The 7346-nt window shown below is 38.6% G+C and overlaps 1 pseudogene; it reads right to left on the bottom strand.

Moving 5' to 3' along the window:
* Positions 1–5233: 5233 nt before the first annotated feature.
* LOC136314777 (small nucleolar RNA U3) lies at positions 5234–5404 on the bottom strand (annotated as a pseudogene).
* Between the last annotated feature and the right edge of the window lie 1942 nt (positions 5405–7346).

Raw genomic sequence — 7346 nt, 5'->3', positions numbered from 1 at the left:
TCGACCCTGGTGGGCGTGCCGGGTGGATCCCAGTCAGGCGCATGCGGGAGTCTGTCTCTCCCCATTTCCAGCTTTGGAAAAATACAAAAAAAAAAAAAAAAGAAAAAAAAAAAAGAAGGTATATAATCCAAAATAAGATAAATTCAAGTAAAGCTACAGATAAACAAAATCAAAATCAAACTTCTATAAAATAAAGATAAAAAAATATCTGGAAAGTAGCTACAGAAAAACAATTTATTACATACAGGGGAGCAATAATTTAAATGATTTTGAATTTCTTATAAGAAAAATATAGAGGTAAGAAGACAGTGGAATAATACCTTAAAAGTATTGAAAGAAATTACTTTTCAACTCAGAAATCTACATGCAATGAAAATACTTTTCAGGAATGATAGTAAATAATGACAATCTCAGGTAAAGGAAAACAGAATGTGTCACCTGTAAAGGTGCTCTAAATGCTAAAGGAAGTCCTTTAGGTGAAGGAAATGTTATCAAAGGGAAATTTGCATCTCCGGGAATAAAGGAAAAGCAACAAAAATGGTAAATATCTGGGTACCATAAAATCATAAAATAGTAGACATAAATGACTAATAAAAGAAAAATTATAACATTGTTTAATGTGTTCACTGCACATAGATATAATGCATCTGACAACTATAACATAAACTGGACTGATACAATTGCAACGTATCTACATTTCACTTGAAGAGGTACAATACTAACTCTAAGTAGGTGCTAAAACTTTAGGTATGTATATTGTATCTCTAAAAAGTAGACATAGAAAGAGCCAAAATGTCAAAAGATAAATTAAAATGGAATACTAAAAATTATCCAAATACTTACAAAAAAGGCAAAAAGGGAAACAAAAATCAAAAGAAAGAAAAAAAGCAGTAAAATGATAGATCTAAATCCAACCATGTTAATAATAATTTTACTAAATATAAATTAAAAGACAAATCATTGTATAAAGTAAATATCTTTTAGATAAATAATAAAGACCCAACTACATGGTGTTTATAGAAAATCCAATTTAAATATAAAGATATACATAAATGAAAAGATAAAAGAAAGTGAAACAGCATGCTAACAGTAATCAAAAGAAAGCTGAACTGGCTGTAATTACCAGACAAAGTGGACTTTAAAACAGGCAATAATTTGAGTGATAAAGAAGAACAATTAAACAAGAATGATTAAAAGTCTGAATGTGTATACACCACAGAGATTAAAAATATTGAATCTGAAACTGACAAAACTAAAAGAAGTAGACCAGTTGACAATTATAGTTGGAGATTTCAACATTCTTTTCTCAGCAATCAATATAACAAATAGACAGAAAATCAGTAAGGATAATAGAGGATTTGGACAACACTAGCCACAAGCCTCAGCTCATTGATATTTATATTACACACTACCCAACAAATGCAAAATATGTCTTCGTTTCAAAGTATACTTGAAGCAATAATATAAAAAATATTCTGGATTAGAACACAAACCATAACAAAATAAAAAGAATTAAAATCAGACAGAGTATGTCCTCTAACTATAACACTACTACTAAATAGATAAATATTAATAAAGTCCCCAAATAATAGGAAATTAAATGATTTTACATAATATAGGGATTGAACAAGAATTTACAAGAAAAATCAGAAAGTATTTTTAATTAAAAGAAAATGAAGACAACATACAAAATTTGTGAGGTATAGCTAAAACATTACAGAAAAATTTACCAAATTTTATATTTACTATTGAATTAATTGCTTAAGTTTCCACCCTATCAAACCAGTAGAAATAGAGCAAATTAAATCCAAAGCAAACAGAAGGAAATAATATAGACACGAGTAGAAATCAATGAAATTGAAAACAGAGCAACAATAAAACAAATAAAAAAGAAGAAAAGCTGGTTCTTTGAAAAGATGAGCCCTGCCGGTTGGCTCAGTGGTATAGAGTGTTGGCCTGGCATGCAGGAGTCCCAGGTTCGATTCCCGGCCAGGGCACACAGGAGAAGTGCCCATCTGTTTCTCCACCCCTCCCCCTCTCCTTCCTCTCTGTCTCTCTCTTCCTCTCCCACAGCCAAGGCTCCCTTGGAGCAAAGTTGGCCCGGGCGCTGGGGATGGCTCTGTGGCCTCTGCCTCAGGCACTAGAATGGCTCTGGTTGCGACAGGGCAACGCCCCAGATGGGCAGAGCATCGCCCCTGGTGGGCATGCCGGGTGGATCCTGGTCAGGCACATGCGGGAGTCTGTCTTGACTGCCTCCGTTTCCAACTTCAGAAAAATACAAAAAAAGAAAAAGAAAAGATGAAGAAATTTGATACTCCTCTAGACAGATGAAGAAGAAAAAGAAAGAGAAAGGATGTACGAGAGTAAGTACATCCCTATTTACCCTACAGACATTAAAGGATAATAACGGGATATTATAAAAGACCTTGTGTCCAGCAATTTGAAACAAAAGTAAAATGGCTAACTTAAGTAGTCCTAAACATATTAAGAATTCATAGTTAAAACCATTCTACAAAGAAAACTCTAGGCCCTTTTGAAAATTCTATCACACATTGAAAAATAATACTAATTCTACACTAACTCCTCCAAAAAGCAGAAGCAAACATTTCCCACCTCATGTTACGATCTCAGGATCATTTTAATATTAAATCTAGACAAAGTAATTACAAAAAACAAAACTTACAAAAAAAAGTAATAACTACTTATTGGAAAAGAAAAAACCCATAAATATGGAAAATTATTTTGTCTTAAATAATAAACATTCTTTTTTTTAATCTCACTATAAACCAAAAACAGGCAAATTATAAGAAACCAAAGCATTTCTTTCTGAAAACTAGATAAAAATATTTATTTTTTAGTTATCACCTAATTCCTAATATAATATTCATATACAAAACCCCCGTGACTTCCTGTCCAAGAAAACACAAAAGCATCAGGTCACATGATTTTCGCAATAATGGAAGTTGACAACATCTGCAGACTTTGATCAGAGTTGGTGGTTCGGAGGAATGTCAGCATCACTTTTTTAAATGTCAACATCAGAACTAGTAAAGATACAAAGGAAATTCTTCTTTTGCACAGTAATGATAAGGGTTTAAACTGTCAAAAACCCTGGGGCGAAGAGAGAACTAGGCACAAGATAGTCATAGCTTTTAAACACAGTTGTGTTTCCTCTGACCCAGGAATTTTAGTTATAGAAATTTATCTCAATAAAGTCATCAGAATGTGCCCTTTTTAAAAATATATGTTTGTTATGGTGTCATTTTTAATGTGAAAAATTAGAGACAGTTCATATACGCCAAAGAATAAAAGTTGTGGGTACATCCATCAACGAATCTCATTCATCCTTAGTCTTGTTGCAGGAAAATGTCCGATGATATCAGAAAATGCCCAGGATTTACTGTTACATGGGGAGAAAAAACGGTTACACAGTGCAATGTATACTATTATCCTGTAGTAGGCAAAATAATGCCACACACACACTCCCCACCAAAGATGTCCCTGCTCTTATTCCTAAAACCTGTGACTATGTTTGGTTACATGACACTGAGAGGGGAGGTTACATATGTGATTAAAATTAAGGACATTGAGGCCCTGGCCAGTTGGCTCAGCGGTAGAGCGTCGGCCTGGCGTGCGGGGGATCTGGGTTCGATTCCCAGCCAGGTCACATAGGAGAAGCGCCCATTTGCTTCTCCACCCCCCCCTCCTTCCTCTCTGTCTCTCTCTTCCCCTCCCACAGCCAAGGCTCCATTGGAGCAAAGATGGCCCGGGCGCTGGGGATGGCTCCTTGGCCTCTGCCCTAGGCGCTAGAGTGGCTCTGGTCGCGGCAGAGCCTCCCCCAGAGGGGTAGAGCATCGCCCCCTGGTGGGCAGAGCGTAGCCCCTGGTGGGCGTGCCGGGTGGATCCCGGTCGGCTGCATGCGGGAGTCTGTCTGACTGTCTCTCCCTGTTTCCAGCTTCAGAAAAATACACACACACACAAAAAAAAAAAAATTAAAAAAAAATTAAGGACATTGAGGTGGAGGAATTCTTCTGTTTTATCCAGGTGGGCCAGATCTAATCTCCTGAGGCCTTAGAAATAGAGAAACTTGGCTGGCTATCATCAAAAAGAAATGGGACATAAGGATGGTTGGGTAGATGCTGCTTTGTTAGCGTTGAAGATTGAGAATGGAAAACAGGAACCATAGCACATGGCCAGCATCTGGAAGCTCAAAAGGCAAATAAGTGATCTCTCCTAGAACCTCCAGAAGGAACACAGCCCTGCTGAACCTTTGACTTTGACCTCTGTCAGGGTTCTGAACTGCAGAACTGTGAGATAATGAATCAGTTGTAAGTTATTATATTTGCAAGCATTTGTTATATCTGCAACAGAAAACTAGCTTATATCCTCATTGTTACATACAACATATGTTTACTTCATATTAAAAAGAGGAGAGAGAAATAGTATTTGGCCAAATGTCAACAGCGGTTCTCTCAGAAATGATGGACGTTTTAAATGCACTGCTCACAAAAAATTAGGGGATATTTCAAAATAAATATGAAGCTATAAAATACCTCCTAATTTCTATGAGCAGTATTTTATGCACCATAGATTTCAAAGTTTTTTGGAATTTTTAGAACTAGACTACTTGAAGTTCTATAACCAGAAAACACTTCATAAATATTCTATTTTAAAATAATTAAAAACAACCTCTACTTAAGTGATAATAATCATAAAGTGTGGCTAAGTAAATAAGCCACATCTTTCAAACTGTTCACGTTTTTCATTCAACAGGTAAGCTTACTAAGGCCTGCTGAAATGATTTGAATTAAGCAAGCATATGTTTTGTTTTGTTTTCTGAGAAAAAAATTCAATTTCAAGTGAATCACATAATCTCCACTGTGTGTTACGATCAGGGCTGAGACATCAGATCCATTTCAAGGGCAGCAGGTGCTCGCCGTTCCCTCCTCCTTAGAGGTGAGCCATACGTTGTGTGTGAGCCCCTCCTGGTCTCCCCGCAGATGTCTCTCCACATCAGCAAGTACATTTTCCAGGTGTGTTCTTGAGTTAAAAAATAAATATTTGTTCCAAAAGGGCAGTGCAGTCCTCAACAGATGCTCTAGATCAGGGGTCGGGAACCTATGGCTCGCGAGCCAGATGTGGCTCTTTTGATGGCTGCATCTGGCTCGCAGACAAATCTTTAGTAAAAAAAAATAATAACGTTAAAAATATAAAACATTCTCATGTATTACAATCCATTCATTTCCTACCGCTCATGTTCATGGTTGCAGGTGGCTGGAGCCAATCACAGCTGTTCTCCGGGACAACACCAAATTTTTAATGGATAATGCATAACATACACGGGTCATTGTATGGCTCTCATGGAATTACACACTATAGAAATGATCCCTGAAAGTATAGTCTTTCTCATGGAATTACATTTTAAAATATGTGGCGTTCATGGCTATCTCAGCCAAAAAGGTTTCCGACCCCTGCTCTAGATGATAAAAACGATGACATTTTACTGGTGTAATACATTCCTAATGTGCTAGACTTCCATATAGCTCATGTCAAAACAAACAGTCCGGATACTTCAGACACCAACAACATATCATAGAACAACTCGGTAGGGGACATAAGAGGTCATCATGACCTCATCCTCCCCACCATGTCAGCTTCCCAACTGCAGCAAGAAACCACACCCAGGAAACCAAACATATCAACCTGGCTTGAGGAGGCGAGTAGGCAGAGAAGGAACAAGAAATAACATTTTTTGGATGTCTTCTAAGTATGATGCAGTAACAGTGTGAGGCACTTACCTATGTTAATAATTTTTTTACGACTAACTGCCCTTTAATCTTCGCACAATATACATGGATAAAAATAGATAAATATGTATCAAAATCAAAGTATAGAAAGCATATAATTTTATTCCTCTACTGGTCATTTGAGGGATGTCCAGAAATCCTCCATCTTTCCTCATAAACATTTTAGATCTTCATGTGGCTCAGTTTCCTGTTACTGTGCAAATTCTCCCTGCAGGGGAGAGATTGGGCCTCAGGCATCCTTTACAGCAGTGGTTCTCAAAGTCTGGTCCCTGGGCCAGTAGAATCAGCATCACTAGGGACCTGCTAGAAATGTAGTCTTGGGCCCCAAGGATTCTGATTTGAACCTATTAAATCAGAACTCAGAGTTGGGAGAGAAGGTTAGTCATAATCTGGGTTTTTTGTTTGTTTGTTTGTTTTTCAAATCTGCAGGTGATTCTGATGTACTGCAAAGTTTAAGAAGTCCTAGCATACAAATGAACATGTTAACACAAGTGGTGGGATAGCGTTTCTAAAAATATAATCATTAGAATCTAGGACTTCTCAATTCCCTTGGCCTATCTCCCCATCTAAATGGCTAGCTCAGGTGTGCTCCATTTTCGCAGTGGTGTTCCCAGCTGAGATGGAGGTTCTGTGTAGGGGATTTTGGAGGGAAGTGTGCCCAGGAAAAGCCCCAAGGACTGGGCAAGTGAAGAGCCAAGCACTATGATCCTGAATAGGCCTTTAGCCTGGTCCTTGAGGGGGTGTAAATTAGTCTTTAGAGCAGTCCTAATCTAAGACAAAGGGGAGGGTCTTCATAACCCTGCACCTGTCAGTCATTGCTAGAACGTGCCCCAGGGCCAGGAGGGCTGTGTAGGTCCCAGGGCATTTCCAGCAATCTGCCAGGGCAGACAAAGCAGCATGTGGGGAGGGAGCCACAGGTGTGGAAGCAAAGCACACCAGAGCTTGGGAAGGGAGCACAGGAACTGTAAACGGGACCCTTGGCTCAGGCGACACAAAGGTTTCTCCCTCTCACCCTCTGATCCCCCAAACAGGATGCCCTGGAGGAGAAAACGTGTGGAGGGTTGCGATGAGAGGATAAACACTGATGAATCCCATAAAGTGGTGTTTGCACATTACCCTCCAGGTGTCCTTGGCAAGCCCTCTGACCTGTGACCTCAGTCATACAAATAATAATCATGTTAATAACAGCAATCATGATGATAACATTAGCTCCCATATATGAGGCACTTGATATGTGTCAGACACTGTTCTAAGTCCTCTGTATTTATTAGGTCATCCAACCCTCACAACAACCCTTTAGGTAGGTTAAACTGTTATTCCTGTTTTACGCATAAGAATGTGGAGACACAGAGCAGTCCAGGAACCTGGTGAAGGTCACACAGCAAGTAAATGGGTCAGCAGGGGTTGGAACCCAGGCAGTCTGGTTTCAGAACTCATCATGCTCATAACCACCTCATTATACTGCCTGACTCTGAGCCCACATGAATGGCTGAATTGAGTAGAATTTAAATATCTGTAAGTTGTAACAGTAACACATAG

This window comes from Saccopteryx bilineata, chromosome 10, assembly GCF_036850765.1.
Source record: "Saccopteryx bilineata isolate mSacBil1 chromosome 10, mSacBil1_pri_phased_curated, whole genome shotgun sequence".
NCBI classification, from domain to species: domain Eukaryota; kingdom Metazoa; phylum Chordata; class Mammalia; order Chiroptera; family Emballonuridae; genus Saccopteryx; species Saccopteryx bilineata.
This window is presented reverse-complemented; position numbering and strand designations above follow the sequence as displayed.